A 25885-nucleotide genomic window follows, 5' to 3' on the forward strand; every position below is an offset into this window, starting at 1 on the left:
ATCATCTAATTTTTAGGAGTGCAATATGTGGGACATGAGTCACATTTATTTTCACAAAGTTTTCACAAACTTCTTGTAGCCCTGTAGGAAATGTGTACCTGGTTGCAAATGATAGAGTCCCATAGCGGGGCAGGTATGAAATCCATGTTGGCACGTAAGAGGTGTAATCTGTGGGAAAAAGAAGAAAGTCAACAGCATCACCCCCAGACTAAAAACCTGCACTGTCCCTGTGAGTGGTTCTCTTAATCTCAGCATACTCACGCTTTTGTCAGTCTTCTTAGGATCTTCCAGACCAGGCCGAGGGGTTTCCTGAACTACACCTTTCTTTCTGCTAAAGCATGGAAAGAGCATTGCGCAGTTCTTTCCCCCTCAGCTCACCACTCTCGTGGGCAGGAAAAACAAACACAGAAACAGTACACCCTAAACTTTGTAAGCACCTCTCCTTCTCTAACGTTGAGGGGTATTGAATTATTCAGGTGTTTTTCCTAGCTAATGTTTTATAAACTCATAGAATACTGGAGCTAGAAGCTGCTCTATAGTTCACCCAATCCAACTCTTCATTTATTGATGAGACAAAATTCTGTCCTAGAGCCGGAAGATTGGTCCTAATCCCTGTCTCCAAAGCATGAAAATGATAGTTTTTGGTCACATTTACCATTTTGTTGGGATTGTCTTTATTCTCTTGTTCCACAGCTTGGAATCACTAATTTATTCTGGGTGATGAAAGACTTAAGTATATTAGCTCTGCAAAATACACAGTGCTCTGCTTTGACTAGAACAGCCATTTGAAGGACCGAGTAGTATGTGCTCATTAATGTAGAAAGCAAATGCGTAGTGTAAACTGTTTTGTATAGGCTATAGCTCATTAGAACACATGATTAATTAGATGTCCAAAATGCAGGTACATTTTATACCTGGGGAGAGCTTTAATGCTATCTTTGTGGTGATCTGACATTGATATCAGATTCTACTGAGGATCCATCAAGTCTTCTAGATGCTCCAGAATACACCATCCTAGGAAGTAAACAGTTACCTAGTAGGAATCCAGATGGCCCAACACTCGCTATTAGGAATCAGTTGATACTAAGAATGCTGACTGATAAGAAGTTGATAAGATGAGTGGGTACAGGGAAACTTTGATGAAATGCAATGAATCTGGGATTGTTTATCTGGCATATTTGGACATAAAGACAATATTTAGCTAATATTAAGGCATGGTAGTCTGTCAGCTTATTCATTCAGATTTAATCAAATTATCATCTAGAATGAAATATTTATTGAAGAAAGGACTTGAGCAACCTCATGGCTAATGTCATAAAATAATCTAACGAGCATGGCTAAAGTGATTATATGTCCAGTTTCTCCTGGATATTTGATGTCTCTTGACCCAGCATAGTTTTCTTTTTTTTTAATTTATTTTATTGACATATAGTTGACTTAAAATGTTAATTTCTACTGTACATCAAAGTGATTTAGTTGTACATATATATACATTTTTTCTGTATTCTTTACCATTATGGATTATCACAGAATATTGAACAATTTTAATTCCCTGTGCTATGCAGTAGAACCTTGTTGTTTATCGATTCTATATATAATAGTTTACATCTTTGAATCCCAAACTCCCAATCCATCCATCCCCCACCCCTGATCCCTTTTGGCAACCACAAGTCTGTCCTCCATGTCTGTGATTCTGTCTCATAGATAAATTCATTTGTGTCATAATTTAGATTCCACACATAAGTGATACCATACAGTATTTGTCTTTCCCTTTTTAACTTTGTCTTTCTCTTTTCTGACTCTTTTTCACTTAGTGTGACAATCTTCAGGTCATGTTGCTGCAACTGGCATTATTTTGTTCTTTTTTATGGCTGAGTAGTATTTCATCATATACAGGTACCACATTCTCTTTATCCATTCCATCTGTTAATGGACATTTAGGTTGTTTCCATGTCTTGGCTATTAGTCCCTGGATAATTTTCATTAGCATATCATCCCCTTTCCTGCTCCAGACTCTGGTGTGGTCAATAAATCCTATGTTCAACCTAGAGCAGTAATTGAAAAAGAGTTGATTGGTAAGAATAGGAATAGGGATATTTGGAAGGAATAGAATGTCTCAAAGGTAGTATCTTCTCCCTCTGGGGATAAATCTGTAACTGCCTTGCTTGAAGACTCTGTAATGGTCTTACTTGAGGAAGTTATCAAACAAGGAAAATCCTAGTCGTGTGCCTGACCTCCACTGACCCTGATTGTCTCCAGGCCTATAATTAGAATCCCTAGAGAAGAGCTTCCCAGGCGCTATTTGATTTTTGTAACAACAGCAGCACCTCTCTCGACTGGGAGAGGCCTGTGTTCAGCTACCACAACAGAGTCACAGTTCTTCACTTAATTCTCAGACCTGAGTCCCTACACAAACATCCCTAAAACTTTGAGGTGATGCAGGATGCATTTTTGCCTTATCATATTGTTCATGGGGTTCTTGCAGCAAGAATACTGGAGTTGTTTGCCATTCCCTGTTGTGGATGGTGACTGAATCCATGAAATTAAAAGACACTTGCTCCTTGGAAGGAAAGCTACGACAAACCTAGACCACATATTAAAAAGCAGAGATATCACTTTGCTGACAAAGGTCCTTCTAGTCAAAGCTATGGTTTTTCCAGTAGTCATGTATGGATGTGAGAGTTGGACTATAAAGAAGGCTGAGCACTGAAGAATTGATGTTTTTGAACTCTGGTGTTGAAGAAGACTCTTGAGAGTCCCTTGGACTGCAAGGAGGTCCAACCAGTCCATCCTAAAGGAAATCAGTCCTGAATATTCATTGGAAGGACTGATGCTAAAGCTTCAATACTTTGGCCACCTGGTGTGAAGATCTGGTTCATCGGAAAAGACCCCGATGCTGGGAAAGGTTGAGGGCAGGAGGAGAAGGGGCCAACAGAGCATGAGATGTTTAGATAGCATTATTGACTCAATGGACATGAGTTTGAGCAAACTCCGGGAGATAGGCAAGGACAAGGAAGCCTGGCATGCTGCAGTCCATGGGGTTGCAAAGAGTCAGACGTGACTTAGCAACTGACCAACAACACAGGGATGCATTTAAGGGGATCTTGTAATACTTCATAAGTATGTTCTATTATTTTCTTTCTAGCTTTCCACAAAGGAAAATTTTCATCTATCAGAGTAACTGTGCACTGAGAAAATAGAACTACCCAGAACTTTCAGGGATATTGGGACATTGCTCTGAGCTAACACTAATTCCAAGAAGTGGAGTTGACTCTCAGTGTGGTTCACTAGTTAGAATGGAGACTGAAAGCGTTCAGGTTTTGAATAAAATTGTGAACCAAATCCAGCTCATCAAGGCCTAGTACGTTCCTGAACCTACCTGATAGTTGTTTTGCCGGTTTCTAAATGTAGTACCAGTACAGATAACCTCAGCAAATGGCCACATCCCCACACTGGTTCCTGAAGGATCAGTCTGTATCTCTTTTTCTGGCATAATTATTAATAATACTCCTTTTCAAGGGGCTTCTCTCATGGCTCAGCTGGTAAAGAATCTGCCTGCACTGCTGGAGACCTGAGTTCAGTTCCTGGGTTGGGAAGATCCCCTGGAGAAGGGAATAGCTACCCACTCCAGTATTCTGGCCTGGAGAATTCCATGGCCTGGATAGTCCATGGTGTCACAAAGAGTCGAACACAACTGAGCACTTTTGCTTCACTTTTCACTATCAAAAGTAAACTGGTTTTGATGATAAATTATATGGTCACTCTAGCTATTATGGTAGGAAGGTTCAGAGAAAAAACTCTTAGAGCTCCCCATCCCCATCAGAAAGTAGATCAAGAGCTGTATCATATCTGTGGGAAGAGGCTGGGAGAGGTGGGAGTGGAGATACAAAGTTAAATGCTACCTTCAAAGACTTAGAAGATTCCAAAATAGTTTGTTTGGCCTAGGCAGAAATAGCCTAGGACTCCAAAATATTTCATAAACATTCACATCTAGTTGATTATCGTAAACCGAATCGGTTTTTCAGGGGCTTGCCTGATGGCTCAGAGGTGAAGAATCCACCTGCCAATGCAGGAGACGCAGGTTTGAGCCAACAGTTTGGGAAGATCCCCTGGAGAAGGAAATGGCAATCCTCTCCAGTCTTCTTACCTGGGAAATACTATGGACAGAGGAATCTGACAGGTTATAGTCCATGGGGTTGCAAAGAGGCAGACATGACTCAGCAACTAAACAACTGTTTTTCAACTCAGAGTGACCAATCCAGATGTAGTTTCTTTACTGGAGCAAATAAAAGCAGTTTGGGGTTTGCATCTATTGATCTGACAAATGCTTTCTCAATAAACAGAAAATCTCAGAAATTTATCTTCACTTCCTGCAGTAGTATACTTGAACTTTGTCTCAGGATTACAACAGCTCTTGTACTCTGTGCCACAATTTGAACCTGAATGTCTCCCCATTTTGTAGGGCCTCATGCTAGTCTAAGACATTATTACTCCATGCTGTAAACACCCAGGAAAAGAGGTAGCATTGATTTTAGATAGGCCTCCCACTTATCTGAAGCCCATAGGAATATCATTGTCACTATGAAGGACAACTTTGCCACTGAAGAGAGAGTCATGACACTTGAAAGACCTCATTGGATTTTGGAAGCAACATAAGGTAGAGCTTTGATTCAAAGCTGTCAAATTCGAGTGGGGCTCAGAACCTGTGAAGGTGGACAGTTCAAGCTGTACTGCAGGCAGCTCTGCTCCTTTATAACCTGGTGAATCCAACAGGGTTCAGAGTTTCTATAGCAGATTGGAATTCTCTAAATTCTGTGAAAACTTCAATACACAAATCATAACAGAGGCCTGTAGGCTGTTGGCGCATAAGCACACTTTCTTTGCTGAGTTAATAATTCTCCTTTTGAGAAACAGCTAGTAGGTCCTAGCAGAGATCGAGCACCTGTCCTTAGGATTCAACTCATGAACTTACTGTCATAAATGAAATATTTGCAATAAAATCGAATGTGCCCTGAGACACTCTGTGCTTGCTTGGTGAGCACATAAAGTGGTCACATTGAGACAAGTAGAACCTAGGCATGGGCTTAACTACATGGACTTGCCATCACCAAGGCTGGCCTGTCTACTCCCAGCACTGAATGTCCAACTTGACATTTTCATTAACTAGATTTGAGCCTCGGATGTGGTCCCCAGCTCCAAGGGGACCAGCCAAGCAATTTGTGTCAGGCAGAGTACGCTGTTTCAGGAAGGGGTAGTTTTCGTTTTCGTTGGAAGGATATTTATTTTGGATTTGAATTTGCCTTTCTTGGCTACTATACATCTGCAAGTAACACAATCTACGGATTTAATGAACACTTTGTTCATTAGCTTCAATTTGTTCATTAACTTCTCTTTCAAAATGTTACCTTTTAAACTTCTATATTGCAGTATAGTTTAGTAACAGTGTTGTGATAGTTTCACCTCTTCGGCAAAGTGATTCAGTTATACATATAGGTGTATCTAATTGTTTTTTAAATTCTTTTGCCATTTAGGTTGCTACATAATATCGAGCAAGAGCTCCCTGTGCTCTACAGTAGGTCCTTGTTGGCTATCGACAAAATGTTACTTTTAATGAGTTTACTTGTTAGTGAAATAATGCAATATACTGATACCTTTAGGGTTGCTGGGCACCATGTGACATCACTTGATAGTTTGCCTTATAGAGGAAGAGAATGCCTATTGAATATTTAGTTATGTAGCTTAGGGAACTCCTCTGGGTGCTATTCTGTAGATGCCATTTCTACTCTGAACCAGAGACAGATACTTGGTGCTTTTCCACTACAACAACAATATGTGGGTCCAAGAATCAATGGCTGGTATTGGGAGTGGCACCTCTCACTATTAAACCTAATGACCTACTTGTCCTTCCTTCTTGGGGCTTTGCTGATTTAGTATTCTTAGTGCTCAAAGATTTCTTTCAGCAGATAAACAATTATGGTTTCACTGAATTGGAAGCAACAACCTTAATCTAGCTACTTGGGGGTTCTCATGAAATTGGAAGGACTTCCCTGGTAGCTCAGCTGGTAAAGAATCTGCCTGCAATGCAGGAGACCCCTGTTGGATCCCTGGGTTGGGAAGATCCCCTGGAGAAGGGCATGGCGACCCTCTTCAGTATTCTTGCCTGGAGCATCCCCATGGACAGAGGAGCTGGGCAGGCTACAGTCTGTGGGGTAGCAAAGAGTTGGACACGACTGAGCGACTAAGCACAGCACATGCCATTGGAAAACAAGCCAAGGATGGGACTATAGTCATGTCTGTGACATATAAGATACACTGTTTACGCTATGGAATCTTGTATAGAAATTAGTTTGGGGGACTTAACAGTATTAAAGTGTCTTGTTCTAATAAAATCCGTAAATAGTAACAACTTTCTGTTACATGTCAGTAAAGTGTCTTGAAGAAGGAGTGTTTCTTCCTAGTTTCCACAAAAGCACTAAATTTTTGGTGATGGTTACAGTGATGTCCTAAGTTACAGTGATGTTTAGTGGAATTGAATCTATCTAAAATAAATGTAGTTACTACCTTGCAAAAGGGTAAAGAGATGTTTAGATACACAGAGGATACAGCTGGGATGTTTTCTAGTCATGCAAATCTTCTGTTGTATTGGGCTCTTCCTTCTGTGTACACCCTTATAATCGCTCCAAAGCATTCTAAAACTTGACTCTTTTTACAAGTATGGAGAAATGAGTAAAGGAGGATGGCACATGGAGATGCAAGAGACCCAGATTCAATCCCTGAGTCGAGAAGATCCCCTGGAGGAGGGCATGGCAACCCACTCCAGTATTCTTGCCTGGGAAATCCCATGGACAGAGGAACCTGGCTGGCTACAGTCTGTGTGGTTACCAAGAGTCGGACACGACCTAGCACACACTCATGCACATGATACATGAGGAAAATTGTCTTCCTCTTTTAAGATAACCCCCCCCCAGATAAATCATGTGAATGACTTTCAAATGTCCCCACATTTCTCAAGAATAACTTCTGATAAACACTCTTGGTCACATGCCTGAGTGTGAGCCTCCAGGAACATAAAGATGAAACATTTGACTACTGTGGTTTCTATAACAGATGATATTGCAAACTGGGGATTCTGCACAAATAAAAAGGGGTTGGAGATGGTGAGACCCCTCTCTCACCTCATGAAAAGGCAATAAAAATGTCAACTGTCTTATGTCACTATAATTAGTATGTGATATATTTATAAAAATAAGTCAATGTATAAGTAAAATAAACAGAAAAATCTTTTTTAAAAAATCTATAATTTCTAGGAATTCAGTTGTTGGAAACAATTATTTGAAAACCTTGATTAAAGACAACACAATTGCAATGTTACAAAAAACTTTTGATACCCCCTTGCAATTTAGTGACATGAGATTTTCCTTTTGGGGACAGAATATCATACGATGCTGACAAATGCAGTGACAATTTGACTGTCATAGTTTCTTGTGACACTGGAGGTGACTAATGATAAAATCTTTAGGGTACAGTCTCCTAAAGTCTCCTGTTTGCTTGTCCAGGTTCCATTGGAAGGATCGGGGTACACTGCAAGATATTGCCTGCAGGAGCCTGCAAGGAGGTGAAGGCCAAGCAGGGCAAGGTGAAGTGATCCCCTAAGCAGCCAGAAGCAGCAGCATCAAGGAGTGAGTACAAATCATGATGGGGTAGGGGTGCCAACAGCAAGGAAAACATTATGAATGAGGTCAGATGTTGGGAAAGCAGGAATAAATCTAAAATTGGAAGGGTCTGGGTGAAAACCGAAGTACCAGCTGTGTGGTATGTGAACAGCCCAGAACATGCTGAAGCTATGCAGGACCAAGCACCAGTCAGAAATCTTCTGGGTCAGAGGAAGGAGGCTGAGTTACAGGTGGATGCTCAGCATGTGAAAACCTCTTGATTTCTGCCCAGGCATCATTGGTTATTGAACCTAGTCATGCCTAGAATCACATAGGCTTTTGCCTGCACCTACACTCATAGCATCATTGCCGGGAGGCAGAGTTCTGCAACTGGGCAATGCCCCCCATATCTCTTTCTGGGTCACTGGGCTACCTTTACCTGTGAAAAAGAAAGGTGATCTGCTCTGCCTCATTGAGTTACGAGAGAACTCTCTGCACCTCTTCCACTTTTATTTGGAGCATATGCTGGTCTCCTTACATGTAAAGAGGGTCCTCCGAAACAAGCAGCTTGTAGTCCTCTTCCCCATGTTTGAGAGATTAGAAATTGCTCTATGACACATGGTAGACTACTATATGCTTTATACGGTTAAAATATCTTTAAAAATCTCAAGGAAAAGAAAGGTAATTGTTCCTGTGAGCAATGCTATTTATAGTGTATTATACAAAATTCCAGCAAATCAGAAGAGAAGAAAAAGAAACCAAACATTCGATCTGTTATGCAAAACTTGAAACAAATGCATACTATTGTTTGGAAGTTAAACAAAATCCAGAAATAGATGTATATAAATGCTGTTATACTTTAAGCCAAGTTATTTTCTATAAAATGATGACTGATTTCTCAAACACCTTCAATTCTTCTAGACCTTTGAGTCTCAACCATTTAATATTTGATAAACGTGAAGGCATTATGTTTGACTCCATATTTCCATGGTCTGATTTTATCTTTTTGTTAACATATTCTTATTAAATAGCTATGTGAAGTTGAAGGTAACAGGTAGGCCAAAATAAAAGAAAAGGAATCACTTATTGAAATTTTATTATGTACAAAATGAAAAACATTTCCTACTTCAGAATGTAATATAAATTGCAAAGGACAAAATTTTTTTTCCCACATAACCATTATCGATATATAGTCAATCAGTCCCATACCTACTATCAATGACATTAAAGAAGCCAGTGTGAGTTCTTGCACTCAAGGAACTCATGTTACAGCCATCTCTGACTTCTCCCTTTCCCGTATGCTTAATATTTGGGCTTCCCTGCTGGCTCAGACTGTAAAGAATCCCGCTGCAATGCAGGAGACCAGGGTTTGATCACTAGTTCATGAAGATCCCCTGAAGAAGGGAATGGCTACCCACTCCAGTATTCTTGCCTGGAGAACCCCATGGACAGAGGAGCCTGGTGGGCTACAGTCCATTGGGTCGCAAAAGAGTCAGACACGGTTGGGTGACTAAGCAATATGCTTAATATTTTCAATATATCAAATCTTGTCAATCTGATTTCTGCATGATTACTCAAGCTTTTTTTTTTCTGTCTGATGCCCTAACAACTAGATAATTTAGACTTCTGTTATAGCTTTTAAAGCTTATTTACTATGACCAGGTAATCCATGCACATTTATTATTTTAAAATATTATTAAATACTAAATACATAAAAATAGTCCAACAATAAAAAATCTCTCTCTCCCACATCTGTTTGTCCTCCTATCCTCTTCTCAGAGGCAACTACTCTTATCAGTTTTTTGTACCTGGGCAGGTATTCAATGTCTATGTACATGTTTATTTGTATTTTATACAAATGATAACATGCTATATACTGCATTCTGTGTCTTGTTTTTAATTTTATTTTTTAAATTGAAAAATGTATATATTTGTTATTTATATGTTTGGCTGTGCCTTAGTTACAGCATGCAACTCTTCATTGTGGCATGTAGGATCTAGTTCCCTGGCTAGGGATCGACCCCAGGACTCCCGGCATTAGGACTGTGGAGTCTTAGCCACTGAACCACCAGGGAAGTTCCCTTGCTTTCTAGAGTAGATGTATTTGGAGGATTTTTCTGTATCAACATATATTAGCCTCATTAAAAAAAAATAGCTGTGTGATTAATAGGTATATCACCATCCACTATTTGATTAAATAGCTCCCTACTGTATTAGTCAGGATAGACCAGGTTATGTTACATAAACAAATAATCCCACAAATCTCAGTGGTTTATTTCTTGCTTACAAAATGTCTGTTGAGGTTCTGGGCAACTGTCCAGGGAAAATGCCTTCCATATGGCCATTCAGTGATCATTTGTTGACAGTGCCACCATCCTAAAGCTGTACCATCTGGAACAAGTGGTCTCTTTAGTTGATGCAGCAGAACAAGAGAGAGCATTTGTCTGGAAGTAAACCTGCAATGCTTCAGTGTGAGACGCACACATTCAACTTGCAGCCATTTGCCAGAACTGGTCTCTTGACCTCTCCTAACGGCAAGGACAGTAAGGAAGTAAAATTGTCCCATGTGCCTGAAGGATAGGAGAGCTGGCCACGTAATTAATGAGAAATCCTTCAAAAAACTATATTTGAAAGCCATACTGTTAGTCTGAACCCTCTCAGAGAAGTCCCCTGCATAGCTTTGCCTATTTTAATAAACATTTATTAGCTAGCTAGAAATTATAGAGTATGCATATCCATTGTAACAGGGTCAATGAATAGCCTTTAACAAGTTTAAATATCTTAGCCAAAAAGACCATCACAAAGGTGAATCTGAGTTGTTCAGTCGCTCAGTCGTGTCTGACTCTGCAATACCATGGACACAACACGCCAGGTTACCCTGTCCTTCACTATCTCCTGGAGTTTCTGAGTTATCGTTACCATTTTTAGAAAAAGCAAAGATGGAAGATACAGGACAAATATTTGAGGAATTATTTTAGTACTGGCTTGGTTTGTAAAGGAGTAATTAATAAAGCTTTTCAGAGGCTGACAGCAACAAAAAAGGTGAATAAATACACCCGTATTTCTAGCAACATCATTCACAGTAGCCACAGGGTGAAAGCAACCTAAGTGTCTATCAGCAGATGAATGAACAAACAGGATATGGTCTGTACATACAATGGGATATTATTCAGCCTTATAAAGGAAGGAAATTCTGACACATCCTGTAACATGGATGGACCCTGAGGACATTATGCTAAGTGAAATTAGCCAGTTAAAAAAAGACAAGGACTGTGTGGTTCTACTTACATGAAGTACCTGAAGTAGTCAAATTCAGAGGCAGAAAGTAGAACCGTGATTGCCAGGGGCTGGAGGTGGAAGGAACAGGGAATTAGTGTTTAGTGAGTACAGAGTTTCAGTTTACAAGATAAAAAAGTTCTGGAGCTGGATGGCTCCACAGCAATGTGATGTACATAATGCCAGGGAACCGTACATTTCAAAGTGATGAACAAGGTCGATTTTATGCTATACAACATAAAAAAGATAGCTAAAAATCTTTGGGAAATGACTACAAAATTCTGTGAGAAAATTCTGAATTGCTCTGATTCATTTATGGAAGCAGATGACATGAGAGGAGGGAACCAGTGAGCTGGGAAAGGAGAACTTGTGATCAGAGAACAAGAAATATGAGTTAATGATTTGAAATGTAGAACAACTTCAGATGATGCTGTCAAGATATAGGATATGGCCATGAGAGCAGGTGGCTGAGGCAGAGCAAAGGAAAAGCTAGTAGAATATGTGTGTGTGAAAGAACCTGGAGGCCAGGATGTTAGGTGGGACATCCATGTAGACATTGAAATCACCCATGGGGATGCCAGAGTCTGAGATAAAGAGGAAGACTGTGAGCAAGGGGTCAAACTCTATGAATGAGTAAAAGGGTTAGGTGATTCCATCATAGTTGATCAGCCTCCCTGAACTGTGCTGAACCTCAAGCTCTCCAGCATAGAGCAGATGAGCTCATCGATGGTGGTTTGTGTAAATGAGAATGACAGCTAGCTGAGAAGAGAAATGTAGCTAACCCATGGACTTTTCAAGTCTGCAAGAGCAGCACATTCCTTCCCAGTAGGAAATCTGTGTGGGGAAGCACATTACAATCAGAAGCTATTTAGTGAAGGTGGAATCAGAGAGATTGGCAGTGGTTGAGAGGGGGGACCAGGGACAATTGTGATGCTTAAATGCCTAATGACATCACCCTGTAATGACCTGATTTATCAGCCTTTAAACTAGGGTCACCTGCCATGAGAACTAGGTAGAGGGGTTGTAAGCTAAAGCATCCACCCTCCACTGGAGACGCTGAGTGAGTGTTTTAAAGTTTTCTCTCTGGCATCTCCTTTCTACTAGGCAGTCATGCCAACCACGCAACTTTCATTGTTTTTTTTTCCTATAAAAATAATGGCATCAATTAATGGTTAATATGATTAAGGAGACATTCTGCCTCTGACAGACATGCTGGCATTTGCCATGGACTGAATGTTTGGGTCTCCCCACAAATCTGTATGTTGTAGTTCTAATTCCCATTGTAATGGTATTGGGAGGTGGGGCCTTTGGGGAGGTATAGTAATTAGGTCTAGATGAGATCATGAGGGTGGAGCTCCCATGATGTGATTCATGCCCTTAGAGAAGGAGGAAGAGATACCCCATTTCCCTCTCTCTGCATGCATGTACCTAGGAAAGGCCATGGGAAGACTTAACCAAAACGAGGGCCCTCACCAAGAACCTCACCATGCTAGCACCCTGATTTCAGACTTGCTGGCCTCCAGAACAGTGAGAAATAAACGTTTATTGTTTAATCAATGGTATTTCTTGTGACAGCTGAAACTGACTGAGACAGCACTTTCTGATATTAGTGTCACTTTTAGCAGTGATGAATTTGCCTTCCCTTATCGCAGCTATTATTTTTACTATTACTAGTGTTATTATGTATATTATTATATTGTCATGTTCAGCTTCTCAAAATGTCTGATGTGTATTCTGTCCTGTTGGCCATATAACTATATATTTAATCATTCTTTTATTAATTAATTCATTTCAGAGAGTCTTCTAAGTGAAGGGCACTTCTACAGGTATATTATACATTAAGGTCTCAAGAATCCTAAACTCAACTGTGTTCATCATGGAGAGACTAGAATTTCTTAAAGAATGATCTCTAACCAAGGACCACACTAATGGAAATGATTCTTAGTCTCAAGAAAGCTGCCACTAGTTGGATTTTACTCGGGCATCCATCCAATTTTGAAAGGCCATTTTTACTTGCTGCATCTTACTTTTTGTTGAGTAGAGAGGTGACTTAACACTTTAAAGTCTCTAGAAAACCTTTTAGTATAGCATCACATTAAGAAGAAAGTCTGTGGTGTCATAAACATGAAATGGCTTTTACTTATTCTAGCTTTAAATTTCCTATTTATTTTCCCTTTTTTTATGGATAGGCCAATAAGCACACAGATGGATCAAAATGCTGATAAGTATGTATCACCCCAAATTATTTATATTTGGATTTTAAGCTAAAAAAACATTTTGCTTCTAAGAACACTCTTTCTCAATTACCAAATAATTAGAAAACACAAGAGAATAAAAGCAAGCAAAAATAAACTTGACAGAAACTATAATCCCAATCGCAATCACTTTTAAAACCTAGTTGCATATTTTTCTAAAATAATTTGTTTGCCTCTGGTTGTGTATCTTTTAAGATTTTTTTGATGTGTAAGCAAATAGTTTTTCATAAATGTGACCAACTGTATTGCCAAATATTTTCAATAACATTATTTTTTGCCTGCCTTGTGAACATATTTCTATTGATACAGTTAGATATTTCTGGATTTGTTTCTTTTAAAAAACATCTCCACGGTATTGCCTTGTACGGATATACCATACTTTAGTTATTACTCAAAAAATGGGCACATGGGTTGTTTTCAAGTTTTTCATTCTATAAATAACTCTGCATGAGCATCCTCATACCTATGCTTTTTGCAATGGTTTCCTTGAGATAAATTTCTAGAGATAATTTCACTACTTATTGCCAGACTCTGCAAAGTTTGTGCTGATTCCCTCTCTGACTACAAAAGTAAGGAGTGCTGACTTTCCCATACCCTCATCATTATGAGGCCTTACTACTCTCCTTTGTTTCTGCCAACTCACAGACCAAAATGGATAATAACTTGAGCTTATGCTTGAAAGTGTGTAGATTTGCCATCTGGGGAAATTTTAAGAGGAAATAAGCCACAAAATGGAGACTGAGCTTGCTAACTTCTGGATGTTGGTCAGTTTCTCCTTCTCACCTCCTCTCTCCATCTCCTGATCCTCATTCCCTGCTTCATTACAGGGAGGGAGAGAATAATCTCTGAAACTGAAGCAGGGCATGAGCTCTTTCATGTTCAAAATTAATATCACCAACTCACACATACCTAGGTTTGAAACTTGCAGTTCCCTATAGTTTTAGTTGTCTGCATTGGCCTAATCACAACGTGAAATAGAACTCTTCTCTTCAAACGCCTCTTGTGTCTAACTTGCCATCACCATAGTTCAGGACGTCTTCAATCTATCCATTCTTCAGGGCTCAGTTTACGTACCACATCCTCCCTAGTCGCCCCACCCAATCGCTCCCTCACACTAAACCGTATAACTTATCACATGTGCCACGTTGTGCAGTGTTCTTCCCAGGATGAGGAGGGATCTTTTCAAGCGTGCTGCTGCTGCTGCTTAGTCGCTTCAGTCATGTCTGACTGTGTGACCCTATGGACTGCAGCTCACAACAGGCTCCTCTGTCCATGGGGATTCTCCAGGCAAGAATATTGGAGTGGGTTGCCGTGCCCTCCTCCAGGCTTTTCAAGCATACATGTACCTAATTTTAGTGAAAGCTCCCTGAAGAAGTTTGATTTTTAGGTTGCTCTTGATCTTTGCAAATATAACACCTTCACTCTTGTCCTCTCCCTGATATCTGTACTCAAGTGTGTCACAAATGAAAGCAAACCTCCCTGTGATTTCACCTCCTCTTGCAGTAACCAGCTTTTCCTTTGTAACCAAATTGGAAAGGTAAATACGCTCTTGCTAATCCATTTCCTTGTTCTCACACTCACTGGTCAGTACAGTTCAGTCAGGCCTCTGCTCTTCCTACTTCCACTGACCCCCACCCAAGTTTGAACAATCTTTTCTTAATGCCAGATTTAGGTGATTTAAAAAAAAGGAAGAACAAAGCAAAGCAGAAACAAGCCCATTCATATTGCCCTACTTAAATGCCCCTCTGTTGTTAGAAAAATGCTAAAATCCTTAGCGTGGTTAACAGGGATCTATCTGCCCTCAGGCTCATCTCATACTGGTTTCTCTGAGCTCCTGACACATCAGCCATTTCTTATGTCCTTGGATGTGACGTGCTCTTATCCATGTTCTTGACTGGAACTCCTATGTACATATATACCTTTGCCTGAACAGCTCCTATTTATCTTTAAGTCTTACTTTAAATATAGTTCAGGCCCCACTGTCCTTTGATCTTGTAGCATCCTATTTTCATCATAGCACTGATCACAAATTAATTAACTATTGGTATAGTTCTTTAATGGATCTCTTCTCTACCAAACTATGAGCTTCACGAGTAAAAGACTTTATCTGTCTTACTCTTTGTATTCCCAGCAAAGTGTCTGACACACAGTAGACAATAAGTGTTTATTAAGACAGAGGAAGGAAAGCGTGGATGCAGGTGTAGGTAAGCTTAATGTGACAAGTTGAGGAAAATTCTCTTTTGTGGTTATGCTCTTCTCAGTAAAGTAGGAGATGAGAAAATCTGGGAGTGACTAACAATTTGGAAGTGGCAGAGAGGATATCAGAGTTTTGAGGGTAATTATAAACATTTTGGAATAATCATGATGAAGAATTGGAGACTTGCCTACGTAACATAAATACATTTTTCGGCAATGTGAGGATTAAGGTTAAGAGTCATGAATATGTGGCAGCATTAACCTGCCTAGTGTAGGATATTTCTCCAGGGGAATGTTGGAACTTGAGTGAGCTTGGTGAGGAAGTGGGATAGAAGAACAGCTGGGCAAAGGAGTGTAGGATGTTGGGAAGAAAATATTGAAGTGCTGGATTAAAATAGATAAGGCTTATAAGAAAGAAATAAAGGCAAACTTGATTGTCAGGAGAAAGATAAAGGGTCAGTGAACTGCAGATCTACTGAGGCTTTTGAAAAATTGTAGTGAGAATATAGTTCAGGAAGAAACTGGAAAAAGAGAAGCTTTGTCAGAGCATGCGTGCATGCATGCTAAGTCACTTCAGTCATGTCTGACTCTTTGTGACCCCATGGACTGTAGCCCACCAGGCTCCTCTGTCCATGGGGATTCCCTAGGCAAGAATACTGGAGTGGGTTGCCATGCCCTCCTCCAGGGGATCTTCCCTGATTCAGGGATCGAATTGGCATCACTTCTGTCTTCTGCATTAGACAGACGAGTTCTTTACCACTAGTGCCACCTGGGAAGCATAGAATACCTGAATTAGTCATTCTGGCAGTGGAATATATTCAGTTGATCATAAGTTCCAAGGAACAGCCATGGGAGTGTGTGGCTGAAGTGGGATGACAGAGGTCTTGAAAGATGTGTGAGACAGGTGTTAAACCACCAGGAAATTGAATCACCCAGAATGAAAGCCTAACTTGGTGTGGAGAAGAGGAGTGAGTGAGGTGCCAAAATTTCAGAGAATGGGAGGAGAAGCAACTAGAATGTAGGAAATACAGTTCTGAAAGTTTCAATAGTTGAAACTATGAAAGCATGTACGATTGCCCAAAGAAGGGCTTATAGCACAAGAAAATGAAAAGTCATCAATATTCACAGAGTATGGAAAGAAAACCAAGTATGTTAAATGGCTGAGAAATCATGGCCAGATAGGGAAGAGGAAAAACCACTGCAAAGTATTGAAAATAAAAAAAGTGACAATTGGTGTGTGCCTGGAACAGAGCCTTGCACATATTAAAAGTGAAAAATAAAAAGAGGTCAGTGAAGGTTGAAAGGAGATGATCATAATGGTTGTTAATAAGTTCTTCATGCTTATAGGTAGTTGTAAATATAAGGCATTGAGTTCAATATTTAAATTTTACCCTTGTTTCAGATCTTCTGAGAATTATTCAGTTTAAGGCATTGGAAGAGACATCTATCATGTTTTTCACATTAAAGCATCTGTCATCATCATCATTATGCCTTAGAAGACTCCATTCCTCCTTATAAGCTAGTGATTGTTCTGTCATAGTCACCATCACCACTTTTTCAAGCTCAGGTTATTCTTACGAAAACATTGCAGTTCAGCAGCTTTCCTTGAGAAATTGTGACAAATTAAAAATATAGAGTACTATAAATTTGGGAAATCCACTACAGCATTATCAACATTTAGATAAATGTCTTTGGCTGGATATCCATGCTTCACTCTAATTTTTTTTTTTTTTCTTTTGCTTTGCTATGTGAGTGTTATCTGGCTTGGAACATGTACTATGTTGTGAAATATTTACTTGAAGATTTATGAAGTATATACATTATTTCAAACTAGAAGTGAAACAAGGTGTCAATCATTTATCACCTGAGATAATATTTTTTTTATTGGAGTATAATTGCTTTACAACACTGTGTTAGTTTCTGCTGTACAAGGAAGTGAATCAGCAATACGTATACGTATATCCCCTTTCTCTTGGACCTCCCTTCCACCCACCACCCCATCACACCCATCTAGGTCATCACAGAGCGCTGAGCTGAGCTCCCTGTGCTACACAGCAAGTTCCCACCAGCTGTCTATTTTACACATAGTAGTGTATTTATGTCAAACCTAGTCTCCCAATTCAACCTACCCTCCCCTTCCCCAATATGTCCATTCTCTACATCTACATCTTTATTTCTGCTCTGGAGCTAGGTTCATTGTGCCATTCTTCTAGGTTCCACATACATGCATTACTATATGATATTTATTTTTCTCTGGCTTCCCTGGGGGCTCAGACGGTAAAGCGTCTACCTGCAACTTGGGAGACCTGGGTTCAATCCCTGGGTTGGGAAGATCCCCTGGAGAAGAAAATGGTAACCCACTCCAGTACTCTTGCCTGGAAGATTCAGTGGATGGAGGAGCCTGGTAGGCTACAGACCATGGGGTTGCAAAGAGTCGGACGTGATTGAGCAACTTCACTGGTTCACTGGTTCTGACTTACTTCACTCTGTATGACAGACTCTAGGTCCATTCACACTGAGATAATGTTTTAAATTGTATATAGTAAGGATTTTTTAATGATATATTTTTTATCAGAGTATGGATATCAGAGTATTTTTTATCAGAGTATGGATATCAGAGTATTTTTTATCAGAGTATGGATTCCTCTTCCATACTCTGAAGGATAATTGCTTTACAGAATTTTGTTGGTTTCTGCCAAACAACAACATGAACCAGCCATAAGTATACATATGTCCCCTTCCTCTTGAACCTCCCTCCCATCTCCCTAATAAGGATTTTTATTTAAAAACACATGCTATATGCACTGTAGAGTACTGTTTTTTGGAAGCAAGAATTATATCTATAAAATGCACAGAGCACAGTTGTCTTTTCATTGCGAATATTTGTTGAATGCCTGCTATGAGTCACTCTCTTCACCAGGAACTCTGGTTATGACCGTGCCTAAGGCAGAGACAGTGCTGCTTCCAGGAGGCTGCAGTCTTTAGAAAAAAACAAACATAATTATGAGGACCAATATAAAAGGGGAAATACCTGGTGCTATGGGCATATGTAACAGGGGATGGGAAAGACAATCCAAAATGTTATTAATAGTAGAGGTTATTTGTGAACGTCAGATTGCAAGTGATTTTATATTTGTCCCTTGTTCTTTTCTATTTTCCAAATTTTCTGTTTAGGATAAAACACTCGTTACTAGGAAAGACATAATGTTCGTTGAGTGAAAAAAGTCAAAGCATTTTGCTCCGCATCTTTTCTTACAATTCTAATCAACAACTTCAGAAATTTAAAGGTTATTTTAAAGCACACTAAAATGTAAAATAAGACGCATTACATGTTCTTTTCCTGGATTAGTCAGCTAGAGTTGTCGATTTTTTTAATCTTGGACATCCTAATAGCAATTGGATTTAAGAATAGATTTGTGGCAGATCTAGTAAAATAAGCACTAATTAAGAAACCCAAAGATTCAAGGCCAAGATTCATGCTCTGCTCATACAGAATCGTGAATACTTTGTGCCTCAGTTCCTCCAAAGGATGAAGGCAGAGACTGGAATTGACCACCAGAGCATGGAAGAAGGTTGGAAATCTTGTTTAAGGCACTGCAAGCTATGATCACATTTAATACCATTAAGTGACACAACTAAAGGACAGTTGGTAGAAAATTCAGTATTAGACAGTCTCTGGTGATCACAGGAGAGAAATAACTTTTGTAACTATGTATGATAAGATTTTTTGGCTTCCCAGGTAGCTCAGTGGTAAAGAATCCACCTGCCAAGGCAGGAGACACAGGTTTGATCCCTGGGTGGGGAAGATCCCCTGGAGGAGGAAATGGCTACCCACTCCACTATTCTTGCAGGGAAAATTCCATGGACAGAGGAACCTGGGGAGCTACAGTCCATGGGGTTGCAAAGAGTAGTCATACACAACTGAGCACACAACACATACACATAAGGTTTTTACCTGCATTCTGAAATAACTTAGTTAATGTTCTCAAATAAAAAATAAAATTTAGATGAGAACAGGGTAAATACCTAGAGCAGATAATTTGTGCATGCAGGACAGACACTCTAAAAAGAGACTAATGACTCTTAAAAGTTAAAAGTATAGACTACAACACCTATAAACACATGGATTACATTTCAGAAAGAATTAGTGATTACATGCACTCAACACTAAAAATACACTGACAATAATGTGAGATCTCGTAAGCTCTTCATCATTAGGGACATCATTTACTGTGGATATTTAAAGTGTCAGAAGATAGAATGCTGGGTAGACATGTTTTGTGATACATATATAATAAACATATGGTGCAAACTATAAATCAATCTGACTCCTCATTTTTCAAATAAGAGTAAATTATCACTTTAGCTTTTCAACTGCTTAATTACGTGAACTAGTTGGTTTTAAAAGTGAGAAAGGGAATATTTAAATATATATACATAGCAACATATGATGTTATGTTTGGACTTCCTTTGAGCCGAACTTCAAGCTTTAAATATGCTGTTAAGGTACTACTATAAATAGAGCATAATCGAGTTGTGTTTATTTGGTCTTTCCAGAAGGATATCAGTGATGAATGAAGGTGGGGCAAAATAGCAGGTGTTTAAGTGGAAACAGTGTGACAGGGATTATGGCAGGTTTATGACACTGGCTGTTAACTAATGTCAATGACACACTTAAGAAACCCTGTGCAAGAAGGCTAATAAATCACAGCCAACCATCATTAATAATCCATGACAGGAGGGTAAAGAGAAAGAAAGGAAAAGAGAAAGGCAAAGAAGTGGGCTCAGTAATGCGGTAAAGTCTAGTGTCCTATAATTAAAATAATTTACATTGGCAGAGGCTGCAGGAAAGGCTGTCTCGTGAATAGTTCAGTGAATGACCAGTGGGGTTGATAAGCATATTATCAGAGTATGAGTCTTCACTTCTTTCAGTTGAGGGTGTATGTGTGTGTGTGTGCCCTTGAAGGGCCCATGGTATCATGCCAGGTAGAGATAGTAGGAAATAACACTGAATCATCATTGGAAGAACTGATGCTGAAGCTGAAGCTTCAATACTTTGGCCACCTGATGGGAAGAACCGACTCATTGAAAAAGACCCTGATGCTGGGAAAGATTGAAGGCAGGAGGAGAAGGGGATGACAGAGGATGAGATGGTTGGATGGCATCCCTGACTCCATGCATGCGAGTTTGAGCAAGCTCCAGGAGATGGTGAAGGACAGGGAAGCCTGGTGTGCTGCAGTCCCCAGGGGTCACAGAGTTGGACACGACTTCATGACGGAACAACAGACATAGTAGGATTGAGTTTTGACTTCTTACTTGTTCCAAAGGATATAATAATTCCACACAGGCAAGAGCTAATATATCGCTATCTAGTCTCTGTTGGAATTTCCTAACTGGCCAGTTTCCCCCATGGCAACGTGCATCAATAACCATGGCTTTCAGGTCTCGTGTATACAAAGAACCGAAAACTCTCCTGGTACCTGACTACTAGTTCCACTCAGTGTTATCTTATCTTATCGATGTTGCCAGAGTTTATTGTGAAAAGTGCACCACTGTAATTTTTAAATGCTGACTAAGCTCTTAAGCGGCAATTACAATATGTTGTGGTAAATGGACTGATAGGGAAAGTCGATGGTGGTATTTTCAAGGTTGCAACTTTGGAAGACAAGGAAAGCTTCCTGCAGGAAGTGACATATACCATGAGACCTCAAGACTTCATAAGATGTAGACAAGCAAAGATAGAGGAGGAGCTGGTTGGAGAACATGATTCAAATAGAGTGAATGTCATGTGCAGATCGGAAAAGTGCGAGGGAACATGGTAATCTGGAAAATGGAGGGCAATTTAATCTATATTGAGTGTAGCTTTTGAGGTGTATTTTTAGCTTTTTATTTTGTAAGGGGGTATAGCCATGAACAATGTTGTGATAGTTTGAGGTGAACAGTGAAGGGACTCAGCCACACGTGTACATGTACCCGTTCTCCCCCAAATCCCCCTCCCATCAGGCTGCCACATAGCATTGAGCAGAGTTCCACATGCTGTACAGTAGGTCCTTGTTGGTTATCCCTTTTAACTATAGCAGTGTGTACATGTCCATCCCAAACTCCCTAACTATCCCTCCTCCATCAACCCCCGCACCACAACCATCAGTTCATTCTCAAAGTCTGTGAGTTTGTTTCTGTTTTGTAAATAAGTATCATTTCTTTTTAGATTCCACATATAAAGGATGTCATATGATATTTCTCCTTCTCTGTCTGACTTAACTTTGCTCAGATTTTGAGGTATTTTTGAGATAGATATGAAGTGGTAACAAGTAAGCCTGGAGAGATAATCAGAGATGTAATTAATCATAGAGATCTGAGGCCAGTGGACAGACTGGAGAGTTTAAGCAAGGGAATGGCACTATCAAGTCTGGAGCAACTGCAATGATCCAGCATAGAATGATGGCGAGCTTGAGAAGGAGCTGTAGTTGTATCAAGTGATGGTTCAATGAAGTTGTTAAAAGGGATGAAAAGTTGGGCGAGGAAGAGCTAACAATATTTACTGTTGATTTTTCTCAAATTACAAATTCCTAGAGGAATTTCTTATTATCATTTGATCCCACATTAGGTCCACAAAGCAAATATTCAATAAATATTTGTGGAACAAATGAATGAAGGAAACAAATTCAATCAGATTTATTTTCCTTTTCAACCTAACTTGGGAGAGGAGTTCTCACCTCTGTTTATTATATGGAATTTTTCCTCTCAGATATCTATCTCTGCTTACTATATTTTAGTTGACTCCTATGGGTGTGGAAAACTGAATCTTCCCACCATTTTTAATCTTGACACTGCCTGGAGTGTTTGTTTTCTTCAGGTTGCCCTAACTGTGAAAGATAAATTATTCTCTCAAATTTTTATTATGACAAATTTCAAAAATATAGAAAAATTGAAATAATAGTATGAATAACCAAATGGCTTACCATTTTGTTAATAATTTGCACTATTGTACTTATACGTGTGTATATCTCTTTCAAGTTACAGACATCACACCTCACCTCGAAGTATTTCAGGTGCAACTTCTAAGAATAAGGGTTGTTGTTGTTGTTACTGTTCAGTTGCTAAGTTGTGTCCAGCTAAGGCAGGCTTCCCTATCCTTCACTATCTCCTGGTGTTTGCTCAAATTCAAGTCCATTAAGTCAGTGAGGCTATCTAACCATCTCATCCTCTGCTGCTCTCTTCTCCTTTTGCCTTCAATCTTTCCCAGCATCAGGGTCTTTTCCAGTGAATCAGCTTTTCACATCAGGTGGCCAAAGTATTGGAGCTTCAGCTTCAGCATCAGTCCTTCCAATGAATATTCAGGGTTGATTTCCTTTAGGATTGATTGGTTTGATCTCCATGCAGTCGAAGGAACTCTTCAAGAGTCTTCTCCAGCACCACAATGTGAAAGCATCAGTTCTTCAGTGTTCAGCCTTCTTTATGGTACAACTCTCACATTTGTACATGACTATTGGAAAAACCATAGCTTTGACTATACAGACCTTTGTTGGCAAAGTGATGTTTTTGCTTTTTAACATGCTGTCTAGGTTTGTCATAGCTCTCCTTTCAAGTAGCAAATGTCTTTTAATTTCATCTGCAGTGATTTTGAAGCCCAAGAAAATAAAATCTGTCATTACTTCTAATTTTTCCCCTTCTATTTGCCATGAAGTAATGGGACCAGTTGCCATGATCTTAGTTTGTTCAATGTTGAGTTTCAAGCCAGCTTTTTTACTCTCCTCTTTCACCCTCATCAAGTGGCTGCTTAGTTCCTCTTCACTTTCTGCCATTATAGTGCCATTATATGCCATCTGCATACCTGAGGTTGTTGATATTTCTCCTGACAATCTTAATTCCAGCTTGTGATTCATCCAGCTTCAAATGTCATGTGATGTACTCTGCATAGAAGTTAAATAAACAGGGTGACAATATAAAGCCTTGCTGTACTCCTTTCCTAATTTTGAACCAGTCTGTTGTTCCATGTAAGGTTCTAACTGTTGCTTCTTGATCTGAATCCAGGTTTCTCAGGAGACAGGTAAGTGGTCTGGTATTCTCATCTCTTTAAAAATTTCCCACAGTTTGCTGTGATACATGCAGAGGCTTTTGTGTAGTCAGTAAAACAGAAGTAGATGTTTTTTTCTGGAATTCCCTTGCTTTTTTCTATAATCCAATGATTGTTGGCAGTTTGATCTCTGGTTCCTCTGCCTTTTCTAAACCCAGCTTGTACGTCTAGAAGTTCCCAGTTCACATTACTGCTGAAGCCTAGCTTGAAGGATATTGAGCGTAGCCTTACCAGCATGCAAAATGACCACAACTGTCTAGTAGTTTGAGCATTCTTTGACACTGTCCTTCTTTAGGATTGGAATGAAAACGGACCTTTTCCAGTCCTGTGGCCACTGCTGTGTTTCCCAAATTTGCTGGCATATTGAATGCAGCACTTTCAGAGCATCTTCTTTTAGGATTTTAAATAGCTCAGCCGGAATTCCACCACCTCCTCTAGCTTAGTTTGTAGTAATACTTCCTAAGGCCCACTTGACTTCACACTCCAGGATGTCTGGCTCTGGGTGAGTGACCACACTGTTGTGGTAAAGTCATAAAGACCTTTTTTGTATAGTTCTTCTGTGTGTTCTTGCCGCTTCTTGATTTCTTCTGCCTCTGTTTGTTCCTTGCTGTTTCTGTCCTTTATTGTGTCCATGCTTTCCTTAAATGTTCTCTTGGCATCACCAGTTTTCTTGAAGGGATCTCTAGTCTTTCCCATTCTATTGTTTTCCTCTACTTCTTCGCATTGTTCATTGAAGAGAGCCTTTTTATCTCTCCTTTCAATTTTCTGAAACTCTGCATTCAGTTGGGTATATCTTTCCTTTTCTCCCTTGATTTTTGTTTCTCTTCTCTCCTCAGCTGTTTGTAAAGCCTCCTTAGACAACCACTTTGCCTTTTTGCATTTCTTTTTCTTGGGGATGGCTTTGGTCACTGCCTCCTTTATAATGTTACAAACCTCTGTCCATAGTTCTTCAGACACTCTGTCTACCAGATCTAATCCCTTAAATCTTTACAATGTTACAAACCTCTGTCCATAGTTCTTCAGACACTCTGTCTACCAGATCTAATCCCTTAAATCTATTTGTCACCTCCACTGTATAATAATAAGGGATTTGAATTAGGTCATACCTGAATGGCCTAGTGGTTTTCCCTACTTTCTTCAGTTTAAGTCTGAATTTTGCAATAAGATGTTGATGATCTGAGCCACAGTCAGCTCCAGGTCTTGTTTTTTGCTAACTGTATAGAGCTTCTCCATCTTTGGCTGCAAATAAAATAATCAATCTGGTTTTGGTGATGACCATCTGATGATGTTCATGTATGTAGCCATCTCTGGTGTTGTTGGAAAAGGGTGTTTGCTATGACCAGTGTGTTCTCTTGACAAAACTCTGTTAGCCTTTGCCCAGCTTCAGTTTGTATTCCAAGGCCAAACTTGCCTGTTATTCAAGGTATCTCTTAACTTCCCACTTTTGCATTCCAGTCCCTATTATGGAAAGGATGTCTTTTTTCGGTGTTAGTTCTAGAAAGTCTTATAGGTATCCATAGAACTGGTCAACTTTAGCTTCTTTGGTATCAGCGCTTGGAGCAAAGACTTTGTTTATTGTGATGTTGAATGGTTTGCCTTTGAAATGAACCGAGATCATTCTGTCATTTTTTAAAATTTCACCCAACTATTTCTTGCTTTTTAGACTCTTTTGTTTACTATGAGGGCTACTCCATTTCTTCTAAGGAACTCTTGCCCACAGTAGTAGATATAATGATCATCTGAATTATATTTGCCCATTCCCATTCTATTTCAGCTCACTAATTCCTAAGATGTCGATGTTCACTCTTGCCATCTCCTGCTTGGCCACATGCAATTTACCTTGATTTGTGGACCGAAAATTCCATGTTCCTGTGCAATATTGTTGTTTACAGCACCCAACTTTACTTTCACCACCAGACTTATCTACAGCTGGGCATCATTTCTGTTTCAGCCCAGCCACTTCATTCTTTCTGAAACTATTAGTAGTTGCCCTCTGCTCCTCCCCAGTAGTGCATTGGACACCTTCTGACTTGAGGGGTTCATCTTCTGATCATATCTTTTTGCCTTTTCATACTGTTCATGAGGTTCTTGTGGCAGCGAGTAGTTTGCTATTCCCTCCTTCAATGGACCACATTTTGTCTGAACTCTCCACTATGACCCTTCCATCTTGGGTGGCCCTGCACTGTATGGCTCATAGCTTCATTGAATTACACAAGCCCTTTTGCCCCGACAGGTCTGTGATCCATGAAGAGGAGACTAAGGATAGTTTCATGTAAAACTATAATATCATCGTTGCCCCTAAGAAGATTAATAGTAATTCCCTAATATAGTCATTTTCAAAATTCTCCAATTATCCCAAAATGTCTTTTGTATATATTTTTCAAATCAGGATCCAATGAAGTTTCACAGATGTGATTGATTGTTAGGTG

The 25885-nt window shown here is 39.6% G+C and overlaps 1 protein-coding gene across 2 annotated transcripts in view; it reads left to right on the top strand.

The window, feature by feature from the left end:
- The first annotated feature begins 11918 nt into the window (after window positions 1–11918).
- The window catches only part of CEP120 (centrosomal protein 120), a 148108-nt gene continuing 134141 nt past the window's right edge, over window positions 11919–25885 (top strand). Inside the window, exon 1 of one of the 2 annotated variants that reach the window (XM_081500352.1) lies at window positions 11919–11988. The gene's annotated coding sequence lies outside the window, so the exon portion shown is untranslated. The remainder of the gene's footprint in view (window positions 11989–25885) is intronic. The other variant, XM_081500353.1, reaches the window with a different exon arrangement.

This window comes from Giraffa tippelskirchi, chromosome 6, assembly GCF_054371585.1.
Source record: "Giraffa tippelskirchi isolate mGirTip1 chromosome 6, T2T-mGirTip1v1.2.pri, whole genome shotgun sequence".
Taxonomy (NCBI): Eukaryota; Metazoa; Chordata; class Mammalia; order Artiodactyla; family Giraffidae; genus Giraffa; species Giraffa tippelskirchi.